The following is an 18,326-nucleotide window of genomic DNA, read 5'->3' as shown; positions in this document are numbered from 1 at the left end:
GACCCCGAGGCTAGTGTCGAGGCATTTGTCATGACTGCTGTTGTAATGGTAGGGGCGGCCCTAGGTTGTTGTCTTTTAGTGTATCCCTTAGATTGGTGGCTCTCTTTCATGTCCCAAAACTTTCTCTTCTTGTTCGTAGGTTCGTGGCCTGAGGTATTTTTGTTGGTAGGTACCCATTGGTGTCCCTGATTGTTACCATAATTTGTATTGTTAGTATCGCTTCCACCCTTGTTGATGTTGTTAGTATTGAAATGCACCATGACGGCTGCCACGGCTGCCGTGACTGCAGCTTGAAAAGTAGCAGCGTCTATCCGAAGTGTTGGCGCCTTGCTAGTTGGTTTGTTGCCTCTTGGTGAAGACATAGCTCTGTTTCATGACGAAAAACGACTTCGTTAGTGGAAATGATTGTCTTAAGTGAATCCTTATAATTTATATTTTACGCATATAAATTTTTGCACATTACTGTACTATCCTTAGTGTTTCTACTAACGCTCCCGAGATGGAGTTATGGCAGTAGGTAGGAGTGGGTTTCATACGGACGTTAAGTTTTACTCCTCTTAGAATCATGTTTGTCCGAACAATCTTGGCTGAGGAATCTTGAGGGGATCCGGTGCATTAGTGCTGGTATGATCGCACCCATGGGTCTATGAAGAAGAAACTTCTCAACAAATGCTTAAAGGTGAGACGCTAATGAGTTTCTAGGATGGCTATATGTCGCGAGTTTTTTTAACTAAGTTTATCTCATATCGATTTGTATCAAAGTTCGGTTGTTTAGGGTGTTCTGAAAACAATTTATAACGAGATTCTTTGTATAATAAACTCATATATTTTAGTAGCTCTGTATTCAAGTGAAACCTTATACTTGACCCAAGCTAAGTCCTCATCACGACCTGTTGATGTATGTTTAGTTATATAATTAAGGCTAGATAGTCCTTCGAGTCTGTTAGGTACATCCTAAGCCCATCTTGTTAATATGACTTTAGTAATCATGATTTTAGTGAAAATTTTGATCTCGATGCAGGTCTACTTCACATTTGTGCATGGGCGGGTTTTGATAGTAGATAGCTTTCTTGATTAGTATGACCATTTAGTTCGTAGTGTCGTGATTTTTACTTACAATAGAGTAGCACCAACGCATACTTATGAAGCTAATTTACCAGGCCTGGTGAGCGGCATGAACTCTACTTACGATGATCCATCCCTTGTGATGCCTGAGGCAAGGTCAATGCAATTTTGTAGCTTTGCCAATCAACGCTTGGCTACAATCATCCTTTCTTTGAATGATGTGTGTCCTACCCTGTTACTCTCTTTCCACTTCACGAGTGGTGATAAGGTCCTAAAAGAGAGTTGGTCTCGGGAATAGTAGTATAATTCTGAGTCACCGGTACATGAGATGGTGGGGTCTATAGTAGTGTGTAGTTTTCTGAACTCAGATTGTAGTCTTCTTGTTTTAATCCCTGATGATCGCGATCCGCCGGGTCTTTGCCGGGAGGGCTCTGTCCGTCGGTCCCCCGTGGTTGAGGTCATAGCACCCTCGTTGGTCTCCACATGGTGGTTGTTTTCATTGTTGTCGACATTCAACCCTCGATCACGATTGCCCAACGGGTCACAGGTTCGTTATAGTCGAAACGGTTCACGGAACCCTTGCTATGCATGGAGGATCGATTTCCTCCGGTCCCGCTTATGATTCTTCTCATAACCATTCACCATTCCTCGAGTTCAGATTAGGAAAGTAAGGGTCGTCCGGTAAGTAGGATTTTTGCTATGCCGTATTTGCGAGAATAGAAGTGGAGGAGATAAGTACGATGCGTCTAACTCTATTATCACTTACTTATAGGGGTGATCCTTATTAGTTACTTTTATAATGACATAGTGCATACTAATTACATATAACAAGATACGATAGACCTTTGAATAAGTGATCCCACTCTAGGTCCACATCCAAACAAGGAAAAGGAAGTAAAGTAATGACCACAAATTCTAAGTCTATAATTTCTAAGTTATATATAACCTTAAAGTATCCACTTAGGGACTATAGACCTATTATTAAGGATCCATTTAGTTTTCATATAAGTTATGATATTACAAAACACTCCTATAGTATTTTAAACTCATGTTCTGTTCTAATGTTCTCATTGTGGTAGTGTTGGTAAGTTTTTAGACTTGTTGCCATATCACAACTATTCTTGGGCATGTGCTAATCACTCCTCGGACCAGCATAGTTGATCAGGCTATGCCACTCCCAAGACTGACCATACATCCCCGAGCTTACCTGTGATATTCAACAATCATTACTTTTCTTTTATTCTAGAGTGGTGCTGACCTTAATATGTATGTATGCATGTATACCTTTAATAAGAAACTATTTATTTCTAAAAGTATAGTTGTTTTGAAACTTTAAATCAGAGACTTAGTCCCAATGCATTTATAGTTTGTATATCTTATGTGGTTTGATATACTGAGTTCACTATAAACAATGCTCTGATACCAATCTGTCACACCCCCAAACCAAGGATGGCGGAAACGTCCGGGGGTGGAGGACTTCATGTAGAGTATCACAACAAAGAGTATAATAGTGCTCAAAGTAAATACAACCAACACAAATATAATTGAAAACGTTACATCAAAGCACATGTTTACATGATTCCCATCAATTACATTATAATACAAAATGAACTGTTTGACGATTTATCGTCCCATCCTCAAAACGTTGTTGATTTCCTGTTTTCACTGAATTCCTGAGAATACAAGTAGTTTTGAAAAGTGTCAACACAAAGGTTGGTGAGTTCATAAGAAATTTCGTTGGAAAAGTAAATCGTTTTCCTTGTAAAAGCGTTACAATATGCATCCAGAAAATCCGATATTTTCTTTAAAATCTGCGTAATGTAGTCTTATGACTGAAGACCAAAATGTATAAGTAACCTTTCTTATTAATTAGAAAATGTTATGTACTTAAATGGACATGGATGCGTTTGAATTAAATGAAATTTATGTATGTTCTCATGTTCGTTAATACTTTATATATATGTAGTCCTAAATTAGAGGACCGAGAAATAACAAGTATTGACCATACTTAAAAGTATAAATGTGGTTTCAAACGATGTGTAGTCGTAACTACCAAAACCAAAAGTGTACAGTAATATCTGTACTCATAGAGATAAAAAGTGATTTTTAAATCGACATAAAACTCATTTAGGTTTTAAAAATAAAATCCCGTAAACTTATGGATTGTTATATCCCTATGTGAGTCGCTATAATCATACTATGACTATGTGAACCTGCCACGACGTTCTCAGTGTCGCGAAAAATAAAATGACATTTGTCACCCGTAGACCTGCAGGTCCAACTGTAGCTAGCAGCAAGGTGTGGGGTGTCAAACCCAATATAGATCTATATACAAGTATCACGTTCTCCCTCAAGGAGATTCTGATTATAACTACCAGGAATTATATCCCGCACTCGGACATACGGGGAGAGAGAGAGAGAGAGTCTCACAATATAGGTTAACAAGTTTACGTGAAATGTGTGTGAATATAAATCTTTCTTGTATGAATGTACCCTTTTTGTACGAGTGTGTTGAGTGATGTATCATAAACTATACCTATTATAGTTTATCTAAAATGTATGTAATATGTATGAATTCTTTTATGGAAATGTATTAGTGTTGTGAATTTATCAAACTATAGGTAAACAACTTTACGTGAAATATGTGTGAATATAAATCTTTCTTCTATGAATGTACCCTTTTTGTACGAGTGTGTTGAGTGATGTATCATAAACTATACCTATTATAATTTATCTAAAATGTATGTAATATGTATGAATTCTTTTATAGAAATGTATTAGTGTTATGAATTTATCAAACTATATTTTTTATAGTTTAATATACGTGTTCTAAAATGAATGAAATATATTTATTATGAATGACTTAGTTTCAGTTCATGATGATAAACTAACAAAGAAACACATTCAATAATTAGAGCTTATGATTATACACTTTGCTCAACATATTACAAAGTGTTATGATATTTACATGCTGTTGGCTAAATTTAGCAATTCTGCCCTATTTTGGAAAAATCATAGAAAAATCATACGAAGTCGAAAACTAGATCCGTAAATTCTGAGAGTTCAAAAAATGTGTCTAGTTTACTCATAATTTTTATCACGATTTTTAATGACCTCCAACTTGGGTGAAAAAGTCCACAATCACAGACTGGTCCGGATTGTTGTTTGAAATGATAGGCAGTTTTGTAAAAATCACCATAAATTGTAGAAAAATCATATGGAGATGTGGAAGTAGTCATTTTAAAGCTAAAAACTTGAACTATTTGCACCTTGTACAGTTTTGAAAACAAAAATGTTTAAGATGCCCAAAACAGTCCGTGAATGGAGTTGAACTTTTCTGATGAAGGCTGTTAGAAAATTTTAGTTATGTTCTTAGTGTTTTAACTTGTATCCCCCCCCCCCCCCTGAAAACTTGAGAAAACATAAAAATGTAGGGGTATGAACTCACCTTAAGTGATTTCAGTAGATAAGTGTTGAAGAAGAGAAGTGTTCAACCCAAGAACACTTGAAGAATCACTTGAAGATTCGAAGCTCTAACGCTAATATGATGGAGTTTGTGTAAGATATCCATGATTTGAGTGGAAATAAGTGAGATAATCATAAGGAGGATGAATTATACTTACTAAGAGTGGAAGAACACTTGATAATCAGCCTTGAATCTCGAGTTTGGTGGAGAAAAAGTTTGAGAGAAAAGTGGTGTTTGATACTTAGTGAAATGGGAGAAAATGAGAGAAATGAGGAGAGAGGATGTTTGTTCCAGCTCAAAAACGTGGGAATGAGTGTAAATTGGGTGTGAGGGACATTGAAGTGACCTAGGTAAGGTGGGGAGGTGTGGTTAGTCAAAGAGTGGGTGTGGGGTGGTTGCTTGTGACATTGGATAAGGCAAAGTCAACACTCCACCTTTAAATATTCACCCACTTGATTTTTATTATTTAAATAATGATTTTCATCAAAATATGTTTAAATTATGAATATTTAGAGTTTATTATGTTAAAATATAATTTCTGGAGAAAATCCCGCTTTAAAATCATGAAAAACGGGCTTAAAATGTTAAAAATATCAAAAATGGGCTAAAAGTGACAATTTCCCGAAGTCTGGCCGAGGTTCGGCCTTCTGGTGCTGAACCGAGAGAGAGAGGGAGGCAGAACCGAGAGGGAAGAAGAGAGAAGGGAAGGAACCAAGAGGAGGGAGGAGAACAGAGGGGCGCGAAGTAGAGACAGAGAGGAGAGAAGAGACAGAGAGGCGGGCAGAGACCGAGAGTAGGGAAAAGACAGAGAGGCGGGTAGAGACAGAGCGAGAAAAGAAGCAGAACGAGAAGCGACAGAGGCAGAGGCTCGGTCCTCGCGTGCCACAGCCAACAGAGGCTCGGTCCTCGCACGTCTTAGCCAACAGAGGCTTGGTCCTCGCGCGTCTTAGCCAACAGAGGCTCGGTCCTCGCGTCTTAGCCAACAGAGGCTCGGTGTTCGGTGTCTTAGCCAACAGAGGCTCGGTCTCCGGTTTCTTAGCCAACAGAGGCTCGGTCTTCGGTGTTTAATCTCGGCCTTAAGGAGCTTCGGCTCCTTAAGAAGGGTTTCGGTTCTTAAGGTCCCGTTTTCTCGTTTTTACCCCGTTTTAAGCCGTTTTTGACCCGGTTAAGGGTCGGAATGACCCAAATGATTCCAAAAGGTTACGGGAAACTTTTGAGAGAGATTTCTCACACTTGGAGAGATTTGGGAGAGATTTGACATTCTTGGAGAGATTTCTCATACACAGAGATATTTGCGAGAGTTTTCACATACTTGGAGAGATTTGGGAGAGATTTGACATTCTTGGAGAGATTTCTCATACAGAGAGATATTTGAGAGAGATTTCACATACTTGGAGAGATTTGGGAGAGATTTGACATTCTTGGAGAGATTTCTCATACAAAGAGATATTTGAGAGAGATTTCACATACTTAGAGGGATTTGGGAGAGATTCGACATTCTTGGAGAGATTTCTAATACATAGAGATATTTGAGAGAGATTTCACATACTTAGAGGGATTTGGGAGAGATTCGACATTCTTGGAGAGATTTCTAATACAGAGAAATATTTGAGAGAGATTTCACACACTTGGATAGATTTGGGAGAGATTTGACATAGAAAGAGAGATAGAGTGAAAACGATTGAGAGAGGATCCATGTGTGACAATTGTGAGTGTCCGACATCGCAATGCATGGTTCGTAAACCCTGTTAAGCCTTGTTTAAGGATCTTACACACTCCCGATGAGTATGCATCATTGTTTTATCGGTTTGGCTCGCCACGTACTATAGTTTTTGGTTAAGGAGATCTAGATGTTCGCACTTTTTGTTTTATGATTTCTCATTAGAATAGAAGTTATGTAGAAGTTTCATAGTGTGAATTTTAGTACTCATGGGCAAATTGAGTCAAACGGTTTGACTTGCTGACTTTAGTTGTCTTTGACTTGATCGAAATTTGACGGTTGTCACATCATCCCCCCGTTAGAGGGAATTTCGTCCCGAAATTTGAATTTAGGCGAGGAGTAGGCATGAATAATCAAGCCGAGAAGTGAGGATACTTCCTAATCGACTGACTCACACGCTCCCATGTGACTCTAGGTCCTTGGTTAGTATTCCAACGAACTTTCACTAATGGGAAGTGGCGTTGTTTCATCCGCTTGACTTCGATCAAGTCACCATGGTTCTTCTAAGAAGGTGAGGCTCTTGTGGAACTCGATCTCGTCGAGGGGAATTGCAAGAGTCTCATCGGATAGATTCTTCTTGTAAATTTGGGACGTGTTGGGTAGGGTGTACTTTACCAAGCTCGCGGGAGTAGATTTAAGTAGCGAGTTACAGGGCTGATTCTGACAAGAATCTCGAAAGACACAATTATTTGGGGTATTGGCTTTCCATGCTTTCCGAAGCGTACTAAGCCTTCCCAGAGTGAGTGTTTCTAGAGGAATTCGGTCGGTCATACCGGAGTTCTAGAGGTTTCTTCTTCTTGTTTCTCTTCCTGTCAAGGGTTGCTCCCTTTAGGGTCAAAGTTGGGAGGGGGTTCGTATTTTTCGAGAGGTTCCGAAGGAGTTAAGACGGTAGGTCAGCGAGACCCAGAATCTTGGCGTATTTCTGCTAACGCCTTCGGTGCTGACTGTTTCTCAACGATTTTGATCAATTGAAAGGGTCCTTATGAATTTCCACCTTGGTAATGATGTGTCTTGAGAATTGAACTCCTCAATTCCAAAACTCGTATCTAGAGAACTTCGGGTAATACTTCTCTGATCGTATTTCTTCCGTGGTTTGTTGTAGCTGCTCTCCTTGGTTTCCTTCTTACTACGAGGGTAGATAAGTAAGTCATTTGTAATGACGATGATGAACTGATCCTAGCAAGAAGGGTATATCCTATTTATTACGTTCATGAATCCAACGAGTGGGTCTGGTCCTATCCGAGGGTTATCACAACGAACTTTCAACATCTTCATCGAAATTGGAGGATTGTTCTCGGATATCCTTCTTCCATACTCGTGACTGGTGATATTCAGATCTCAGGCCCAATTCCTGAAGGGTACCTCGTTTCTTGAGGTTGGTCGGCCTATTCGTCAATGCGAGGCAGATAGTAAAGGTTTCTATTAGAGATGTTGTCGGGGCCTCTGAAATCGATGGAATTGTGAGCAATTTGTCTTTCTAATTTGAAGAATAAGACGAGAGCTTTTCAAGGTGAGAAACTTGGTTCTTCAATTTCATTGTTGAGTAGTTCGATAGGTTTGACCTGACAGCTCTTGTAGCTCGGTAGGAAGTATGTGGGTTTGGTTTACGCGACTAGGCCTTTTTGAATGGTAGGACATTCACTCGTCCTTCTGGGCAACCTTAGCCCGAAGCTCATGGCAGGACTCGTACTCTATCTGTCCCAAGCTTCTATGCTTGAATCTTGTCTGCTACATGCGCGACAATCCCGAAGGTCTCCCGTATATACATGTGATAAGGCTTCGGGAAGTATGACACTCCTCTGGTTCGTGTTTTGGAGTTCCACAGCAAGAGATGACCCAAAGGTCCGTGCTGGGTGTTTATGAGAGACAATAGTTTCGATATTCAGGGGTTAGGCGAAAAGCCCTTTTGTAGTCGTTTAATCAGGAAGACGAGGGCAATATCAATCAAAATTGGAATACGACAACACTATCTTTTTAGATAACATGAGATAAGTTGTATACAAAGGAAGAGATCAATAGAGTGATAGAGTGTCCTGTATTTCTTTTCTGTGTGTTCCGTTTTGTTTGATGTTATGATTATTGTAGATGATTCCTACCACAGTGTCTAGCACTGGTAGTGGGTGTGTTTTCGATAGCCAGTAATGATACTTGATATCATGACTCCTGAAAGGTCTCCTTACGATCGAGCGGTATATGATTGTCGTATGTAAATTGACATCGTGAAATTTGTCGAGTGGGTGACCCCACTCAACCCCTAATACTAGACATGGAATCGGAGTCAGGATGGAATTATCTATTTCAAGACTCAAGTATTTTGATTTTAAATTATCCCCGATGTATGGACAAAGTCATTACAACTTACAGGTAATGCTCCTAAGGTCACATATGAATGTCTTTGGTTTGATTTGTATGAGAGAGAAAATATTTTAGCTACTTTTTAGAAGGAAGGTTACTTTAGTAAGCGTACCAAATTCATTACAAACATATAGTACTTAAACGTATTGTCGTTGGGAACATTACAAAAGTCCTAACATGGTTCCCTTGCTGCTCCTGTTGGTGTGTTCGTCACATTCCTCCTGTTCCTTCGTCGTTCTTCTCAGTTGGACATTCTCTCTTGAAGTGTCCCGTTTCACCGCATAGGTAGCATACTGGGCCTACCTTGGTGCAGGTGATTGAAGGGAGGTGATGGGCCGAGGCCCTACAGAAACGAACGGTATGCCCTTTCCTGTTGCAGTTTTTACAGTGCATCTCCCGGCAAGCCCCATGGTGATGAAAGCCACATTTGTTGCACTTTGGGAGTGATCCCTCATATGGTCTGGCAGACATTTGGGTGGCAGACCCCGAGGCTAGTGTCGAGGCATTTGTCATGACTGCTGTTGTAATGGTAGGGGCGGCCCTAGGTTGTTGTCTTTTAGTGTATCCCTTAGATTGGTGGCTCTCTTTCATGTCCCAAAACTTTCTCTTCTTGTTCGTAGGTTCGTGGCCTGAGGTATTTTTGTTGGTAGGTACCCATTGGTGTCCCTGATTGTTACCATAATTTGTATTGTTAGTATCGCTTCCACCCTTGTTGATGTTGTTAGTATTGAAATGCACCATGACGGCTGCCACGGCTGCCGTGACTGCAGCTTGAAAAGTAGCAGCGTCTATCCGAAGTGTTGGCGCCTTGCTAGTTGGTTTGTTGCCTCTTGGTGAAGACATAGCTCTGTTTCATGACGAAAAACGACTTCGTTAGTGGAAATGATTGTCTTAAGTGAATCCTTATAATTTATATTTTACGCATATAAATTTTTGCACATTACTGTACTATCCTTAGTGTTTCTACTAACGCTCCCGAGATGGAGTTATGGCAGTAGGTAGGAGTGGGTTTCATACGGACGTTAAGTTTTACTCCTCTTAGAATCATGTTTGTCCGAACAATCTTGGCTGAGGAATCTTGAGGGGATCCGGTGCATTAGTGCTGGTATGATCGCACCCATGGGTCTATGAAGAAGAAACTTCTCAACAAATGCTTAAAGGTGAGACGCTAATGAGTTTCTAGGATGGCTATATGTCGCGAGTTTTTTTAACTAAGTTTATCTCATATCGATTTGTATCAAAGTTCGGTTGTTTAGGGTGTTCTGAAAACAATTTATAACGAGATTCTTTGTATAATAAACTCATATATTTTAGTAGCTCTGTATTCAAGTGAAACCTTATACTTGACCCAAGCTAAGTCCTCATCACGACCTGTTGATGTATGTTTAGTTATATAATTAAGGCTAGATAGTCCTTCGAGTCTGTTAGGTACATCCTAAGCCCATCTTGTTAATATGACTTTAGTAATCATGATTTTAGTGAAAATTTTGATCTCGATGCAGGTCTACTTCACATTTGTGCATGGGCGGGTTTTGATAGTAGATAGCTTTCTTGATTAGTATGACCATTTAGTTCGTAGTGTCGTGATTTTTACTTACAATAGAGTAGCACCAACGCATACTTATGAAGCTAATTTACCAGGCCTGGTGAGCGGCATGAACTCTACTTACGATGATCCATCCCTTGTGATGCCTGAGGCAAGGTCAATGCAATTTTGTAGCTTTGCCAATCAACGCTTGGCTACAATCATCCTTTCTTTGAATGATGTGTGTCCTACCCTGTTACTCTCTTTCCACTTCACGAGTGGTGATAAGGTCCTAAAAGAGAGTTGGTCTCGGGAATAGTAGTATAATTCTGAGTCACCGGTACATGAGATGGTGGGGTCTATAGTAGTGTGTAGTTTTCTGAACTCAGATTGTAGTCTTCTTGTTTTAATCCCTGATGATCGCGATCCGCCGGGTCTTTGCCGGGAGGGCTCTGTCCGTCGGTCCCCCGTGGTTGAGGTCATAGCACCCTCGTTGGTCTCCACATGGTGGTTGTTTTCATTGTTGTCGACATTCAACCCTCGATCACGATTGCCCAACGGGTCACAGGTTCGTTATAGTCGAAACGGTTCACGGAACCCTTGCTATGCATGGAGGATCGATTTCCTCCGGTCCCGCTTATGATTCTTCTCATAACCATTCACCATTCCTCGAGTTCAGATTAGGAAAGTAAGGGTCGTCCGGTAAGTAGGATTTTTGCTATGCCGTATTTGCGAGAATAGAAGTGGAGGAGATAAGTACGATGCGTCTAACTCTATTATCACTTACTTATAGGGGTGATCCTTATTAGTTACTTTTATAATGACATAGTGCATACTAATTACATATAACAAGATACGATAGACCTTTGAATAAGTGATCCCACTCTAGGTCCACATCCAAACAAGGAAAAGGAAGTAAAGTAATGACCACAAATTCTAAGTCTATAATTTCTAAGTTATATATAACCTTAAAGTATCCACTTAGGGACTATAGACCTATTATTAAGGATCCATTTAGTTTTCATATAAGTTATGATATTACAAAACACTCCTATAGTATTTTAAACTCATGTTCTGTTCTAATGTTCTCATTGTGGTAGTGTTGGTAAGTTTTTAGACTTGTTGCCATATCACAACTATTCTTGGGCATGTGCTAATCACTCCTCGGACCAGCATAGTTGATCAGGCTATGCCACTCCCAAGACTGACCATACATCCCCGAGCTTACCTGTGATATTCAACAATCATTACTTTTCTTTTATTCTAGAGTGGTGCTGACCTTAATATGTATGTATGCATGTATACCTTTAATAAGAAACTATTTATTTCTAAAAGTATAGTTGTTTTGAAACTTTAAATCAGAGACTTAGTCCCAATGCATTTATAGTTTGTATATCTTATGTGGTTTGATATACTGAGTTCACTATAAACAATGCTCTGATACCAATCTGTCACACCCCCAAACCAAGGATGGCGGAAACGTCCGGGGGTGGAGGACTTCATGTAGAGTATCACAACAAAGAGTATAATAGTGCTCAAAGTAAATACAACCAACACAAATATAATTGAAAACGTTACATCAAAGCACATGTTTACATGATTCCCATCAATTACATTATAATGCAAAATGAACTGTTTGACGATTTATCGTCTCATCCTCAAAACGTTGTTGATTTCCTGTTTTCACTGAATTCCTGAGAATACAAGTAGTTTTGAAAAGTGTCAACACAAAGGTTGGTGAGTTCATAAGAAATTTCGTTGGAAAAGTAAATCGTTTTCCTTGTAAAAGCGTTACAATATGCATCCAGAAAATCCGATATTTTCTTTAAAATCTGCGTAATGTAGTCTTATGACTGAAGACCAAAATGTATAAGTAACCTTTCTTATTAATTAGAAAATGTTATGTACTTAAATGGACATGGACGCGTTTGAATTAAATGAAATTTATGTATGTTCTCATGTTCGTTAATACTTTATATATATGTAGTCCTAAATTAGAGGACCGAGAAATAACAAGTATTGACCATACTTAAAAGTATAAATGTGGTTTCAAACGATGTGTAGTCGTAACTACCAAAACCAAAAGTGTACAGTAATATCTGTACTCATAGAGATAAAAAGTGATTTTTAAATCGACATAAAACTCATTTAGGTTTTAAAAATAAAATCCCGTAAACTTATGGATTGTTATATCCCTATGTGAGTCGCTATAATCATACTATGACTATGTGAACCTGCCACGACGTTCTCAGTGTCGCGAAAAATAAAATGACATTTGTCACCCGTAGACCTGCAGGTCCAACTGTAGCTAGCAGCAAGGTGTGGGGTGTCAAACCCAATATAGATCTATATACAAGTATCACGTTCTCCCTCAAGGAGATTCTGATTATAACTACCAGGAATTATATCCCGCACTCGGACATACGGGGAGAGAGAGAAAGAGTCTCACAATATAGGTTAACAAGTTTACGTGAAATGTGTGTGAATATAAATCTTTCTTGTATGAATGTACCCTTTTTGTACGAGTGTGTTGAGTGATGTATCATAAACTATACCTATTATAGTTTATCTAAAATGTATGTAATATGTATGAATTCTTTTATGGAAATGTATTAGTGTTGTGAATTTATCAAACTATAGGTAAACAACTTTACGTGAAATATGTGTGAATATAAATCTTTCTTCTATGAATGTACCCTTTTTGTACGAGTGTGTTGAGTGATGTATCATAAACTATACCTATTATAATTTATCTAAAATGTATGTAATATGTATGAATTCTTTTATAGAAATGTATTAGTGTTATGAATTTATCAAACTATATTTTTTATAGTTTAATATACGTGTTCTAAAATGAATGAAATATATTTATTATGAATGACTTAGTTTCAGTTCATGATGATAAACTAACAAAGAAACACATTCAATAATTAGAGCTTATGATTATACACTTTGCTCAACATATTACAAAGTGTTATGATATTTACATGCTGTTGGCTAAATTTAGCAATTCTGCCCTATTTTGGAAAAATCATAGAAAAATCATACGAAGTCGAAAACTAGATCCGTAAATTCTGAGAGTTCAAAAAATGTGTCTAGTTTACTCATAATTTTTATCACGATTTTTAATGACCTCCAACTTGGGTGAAAAAGTCCACAATCACAGACTGGTCCGGATTGTTGTTTGAAATGATAGGCAGTTTTGTAAAAATCACCATAAATTGTAGAAAAATCGTATGGAGATGTGGAAGTAGTCATTTTAAAGCTAAAAACTTGAACTATTTGCACCTTGTACAGTTTTGAAAACAAAAATGTTTAAGATGCCCAAAACAGTCCGTGAATGGAGTTGAACTTTTCTGATGAAGGCTGTTAGAAAATTTTAGTTATGTTCTTAGTGTTTTAACTTGTATCCCCCCCCCCCCCCCTGAAAACTTGAGAAAACATAAAAATGTAGGGGTATGAACTCACCTTAAGTGATTTCAGTAGATAAGTGTTGAAGAAGAGAAGTGTTCAACCCAAGAACACTTGAAGAATCACTTGAAGATTCGAAGCTCTAACGCTAATATGATGGAGTTTGTGTAAGATATCCATGATTTGAGTGGAAATAAGTGAGATAATCATAAGGAGGATGAATTATACTTACTAAGAGTGGAAGAACACTTGATAATCAGCCTTGAATCTCGAGTTTGGTGGAGAAAAAGTTTGAGAGAAAAGTGGTGTTTGATACTTAGTGAAATGGGAGAAAATGAGAGAAATGAGGAGAGAGGATGTTTGTTCCAGCTCAAAAACGTGGGAATGAGTGTAAATTGGGTGTGAGGGACATTGAAGTGACCTAGGTAAGGTGGGGAGGTGTGGTTAGTCAAAGAGTGGGTGTGGGGTGGTTGCTTGTGACATTGGATAAGGCAAAGTCAACACTCCACCTTTAATAATTCACCCACTTGATTTTTATTATTTAAATAATGATTTTCATCAAAATATGTTTAAATTATGAATATTTAGAGTTTATTATGTTAAAATATAATTTCTGGAGAAAATCTCGCTTTAAAATCATGAAAAACGGGCTTAAAATGTTAAAAATATCAAAAATGGGCTAAAAGTGACAATTTCCCGAAGTCTGGCCGAGGTTCGGCCTTCTGGTGCTGAACCGAGAGAGAGAGGGAGGCAGAACCGAGAGGGAAGAAGAGAGAAGGGAAGGAACCAAGAGGAGGGAGGAGAACAGAGGGGCGCGAAGTAGAGACAGAGAGGAGAGAAGAGACAGAGAGGCGGGCAGAGACCGAGAGTAGGGAAAAGACAGAGAGGCGGGTAGAGACAGAGCGAGAAAAGAAGCAGAACGAGAAGCGACAGAGGCAGAGGCTCGGTCCTTGCGTGCCACAGCCAACAGAGGCTCGGTCCTCGCACGTCTTAGCCAACAGAGGCTTGGTCCTCGCGCGTCTTAGCCAACAGAGGCTCGGTCCTCGCGTCTTAGCCAACAGAGGCTCGGTGTTCGGTGTCTTAGCCAACAGAGGCTCGGTCTCCAGTTTCTTAGCCAACAGAGGCTCGGTCTTCGGTGTTTAATCTCGGCCTTAAGGAGCTTCGGCTCCTTAAGAAGGGTTTCGGTTCTTAAGGTCCCGTTTTCTCGTTTTTACCCCGTTTTAAGCCGTTTTTGACCCGGTTAAGGGTCGGAATGATCCAAATGATTCCAAAAAGTTACGGGAAACTTTTGAGAGAGATTTCTCACACTTGGAGAGATTTGGGAGAGATTTGACATTCTTGGAGAGATTTCTCATACACAGAGATATTTGCGAGAGTTTTCACATACTTGGAGAGATTTGGGAGAGATTTGACATTCTTGGAGAGATTTCTCATACAGAGAGATATTTGAGAGAGATTTCACATACTTGGAGAAATTTGGGAGAGATTTGACATTCTTGGAGAGATTTCTCATACAGAGAGATATTTGAGAGAGATTTCACATACTTAGAGGGATTTGGGAGAGATTCGACATTCTTGGAGAGATTTCTCATACAGAGAGATATTTGAGAGAGATTTCACATACTTAGAGGGATTTGGGAGAGATTCGACATTCTTGGAGATATTTCTAATATAGAGAGATATTTGAGAGAGATTTCACACACTTGGAGAGATTTGGGAGAGATTTGACATATAGAGAGAGATAGAGTGAAAACAATTGAGAGAGGATCCATGTGTGACAATTGTGAGTGTCCGGCATCGCAATGCATGGTTCGTAAACCTTGTTAAGCCTTGTTTAAGGATCTTACACACTCACGATGAGTATGCATCATTGTTTTATCGATTTGGCTCGCCACGTACTACAGTTTTTGGTTAAGGAGATCTAGATGTTCGCACTTTTTGTTTTATGATTTCTCATTAGAATAGAAGTTATGTAGAAGTTTCATAGTGTGAATCTTAGTACTCATGGGCAAATTGAGTCAAACGGTTTGACTTGCTGACTTTAGTTGACTTTGACTTGATCGAAATTTGACGGTTGTCACACTTAGAAGCAATGACCTTTTTCCCACGAGACTCAATGGTTTTGTTTTTGTCTACATGTCCATCCCACATGAATTTTCTCTTATCTTCTCTAATTCTTGACGAGGTTCATATTAACACTAACCGGGACACTTAAGTAGGTAAAAGGAAGGGATCTCGCCCCACACCTAAGAATGTTGGCCCCACTGAGTTGTTTCAAGGCTAGGAGCTCCAATCGCGTGGACTTTAGACTTATGAAAGATTACTTTTAATCCCGAGGAGACGTGGAAGCACTTAAGAATTTGAGCAAGATTTTTTAGATTATTCTGAGACCATTCCCCAAAAAATAACGTGTGATATGTGTAAAAGAGATCAGAAATCGATGGATCATTACCTGAAATTTTAACACCTTTGAATATACCTTTTTTCGTTAGCTGATTTCATCGCCACATTGAGTCATTTCACTGCTATTATGCACATGAATGGCAAAAGTGGGTCGCCTTGTCTTACACCTTTTTTTATATCAAATTATTCTATTGGGGAACTGTTCACGATAATGGAAGCTCAAGATGAATAAGAGCACCTTTTAATCCAAGACCTCCATTTGTACCCAAAACCCATCTGATATAGAACTAAGTCCAATTATTCTCAATTGATCAAGTCGAAATCCTTATCAAATCCGACTTTGAATATAAAGATCTTCTTTTTTATTCTCTTAGCCATGCATAAATCTCATTGATGACTAACAGTCCGTTAAGTATGTTTCCACCCTCAGTATATGCAGATTGTACCTCATTAATAACACTACCGATAACGGGTTTGATTATTGTGGCAATAATCTTGGTGATTATTTTATATAAGCAACCATTTAGACTGATGGGGTAATATTCATTGAGTGTGGAAAAGGTCTTTAACTTTGGGTGCGAGTGTGCTAGATGAGGCGTTACAACCGCATTCAAGTGTGCCAAAATCCTCAAAGTGCCTCACGAATCCCATAACATCATCACATATTGTATCCCAATAATTTTTAATAAACTTGAACGTGAATCCGTCGGGCCTTAGGGCCTTTTCTCTACCACAGGCCCAAACAACAGCGTTGACCTCGTCAAGCGTAAAGGGTGCTTCAATTCCAATAGCCTCCATCATGGATATGGAATGGATGTGAGGATTGAGTAACTTTAGCCTAAAAACCAACTACTCTTTGAATTTGGATTGAAAGAAATTAAACGCTTAAACTTTAATCTCCTTGACATCATTAGTCCATCTACCGTTGATCATTAGCCCATTGATTTGATTTTTCCTTTTCTTATTGTTGATGAAACGAAAACTTGGTGTTCTCATCTCCATCAACAGTCCACTTTATCCGTGCTTTTTGTTTTAAGTCTAGTACAACTAATTTTTTAAGCTTAGTGATTTTTTGTAGACTATTGCTATGAGTCACATGTTCAATGCTTGAGAGCATATGGGATTCGACCACTAATTTAAGCTTTGCCACAATGCATGAAGATTAAATGGTATATTGGTTTTTTAAGGATTTTTTTGGAAATAGAACTTCTCTAACGAGGGTTTCCGGGCCAGCTTTCGAGCACCGACTAATCATCTGTTACGAACATGAGGCTATGCCTCATGCCCTGTAGTCACTGTAGGCGAACCTCCATGGCCATATGGGTTGATGTAACGCCCGTAGATTAGGGCTAGTCAATTTAAGGACAATAAGCGTCAAAAATGACTTTTTTAAGGAAGATTATTTTGAAGGAATAATCTTAACTGAGTTGTAGTATATGTTACAAGGATTCCATAAATATAAAGAATGCTGAAATTTGAGTTATAATGAAGAAGTTATGACCTGTCGAAGTTTCGCGACAGAACCGACATGACGTTGAATGACGTAAAATGTGAATTTACGTTAGAGTGATATTTAGCCTTATCAATCTAAATGAAAGTCATAGAGTTCGTTAAACCATGAGCGTGCATAAAAAGAAAATCCAAATCTGACTTCGTATGAGTAAGTTATGATTTTTCGAAGTTTCGACATAGCGGTATGCAGCCCGAATACTCGATTTGAGATCGAGCGGTTTTTAGCCGACACAATCTAAACGAGAATCGAAGATCTCATCGATAGTATTCCAACGGTAAAAAGACAGACGAAAACGAACGTCGGATGAAGAAGTTATGAATTTATAACGGAGTTTTATTGTCCTTACATACTAAAAATAAATAATAAAAATAAATTCAAAATTAGCCAACGAAGTCTAAACGAAAGTTGTAGAGCGTAGTCTCACCTACGCGTAGATATAAAGAACATCAAAAACGAAGTTCGTATGAGGAAGATATAAATATTATAAGTGTATTAAATAATTAAAACATTAAATTTAATTATAAATTTCGGTATTATCCAAAGGGGGGGGGGGAGTCAGCGAGGGTTTCAACCCCTATAAATAGATGTCGAATGCAGCCGAGTTCTATTGCTTATTTCTTCCCTTCTCTTGTGTTTTTACCTCGTTTCGCGTGCAACTTATACCCCGAAGCCCCGATATCATTCCTGAGCCCCGAAACAAGTCCCGAAGCCCCGAAGATCCCGAGAAGTGCAATTTCTGAGCCGAAGCTCTACCGGTTTTTGTGAAGATCTTCCAGATCTACCGAAGAATATTACTTCTACAAGTCGTAGTGTTGTCGGATCATCTTCTGATCAAGTGAGTGTATAGTTACCTTCTTCTAACACATAA

This window comes from Lactuca saligna, chromosome 5, assembly GCF_052625555.1.
Source record: "Lactuca saligna cultivar CGN05327 chromosome 5, ASM5262555v1, whole genome shotgun sequence".
In the NCBI taxonomy this organism is placed as follows: domain Eukaryota; kingdom Viridiplantae; phylum Streptophyta; class Magnoliopsida; order Asterales; family Asteraceae; genus Lactuca; species Lactuca saligna.
This window is presented reverse-complemented; position numbering follows the sequence as displayed.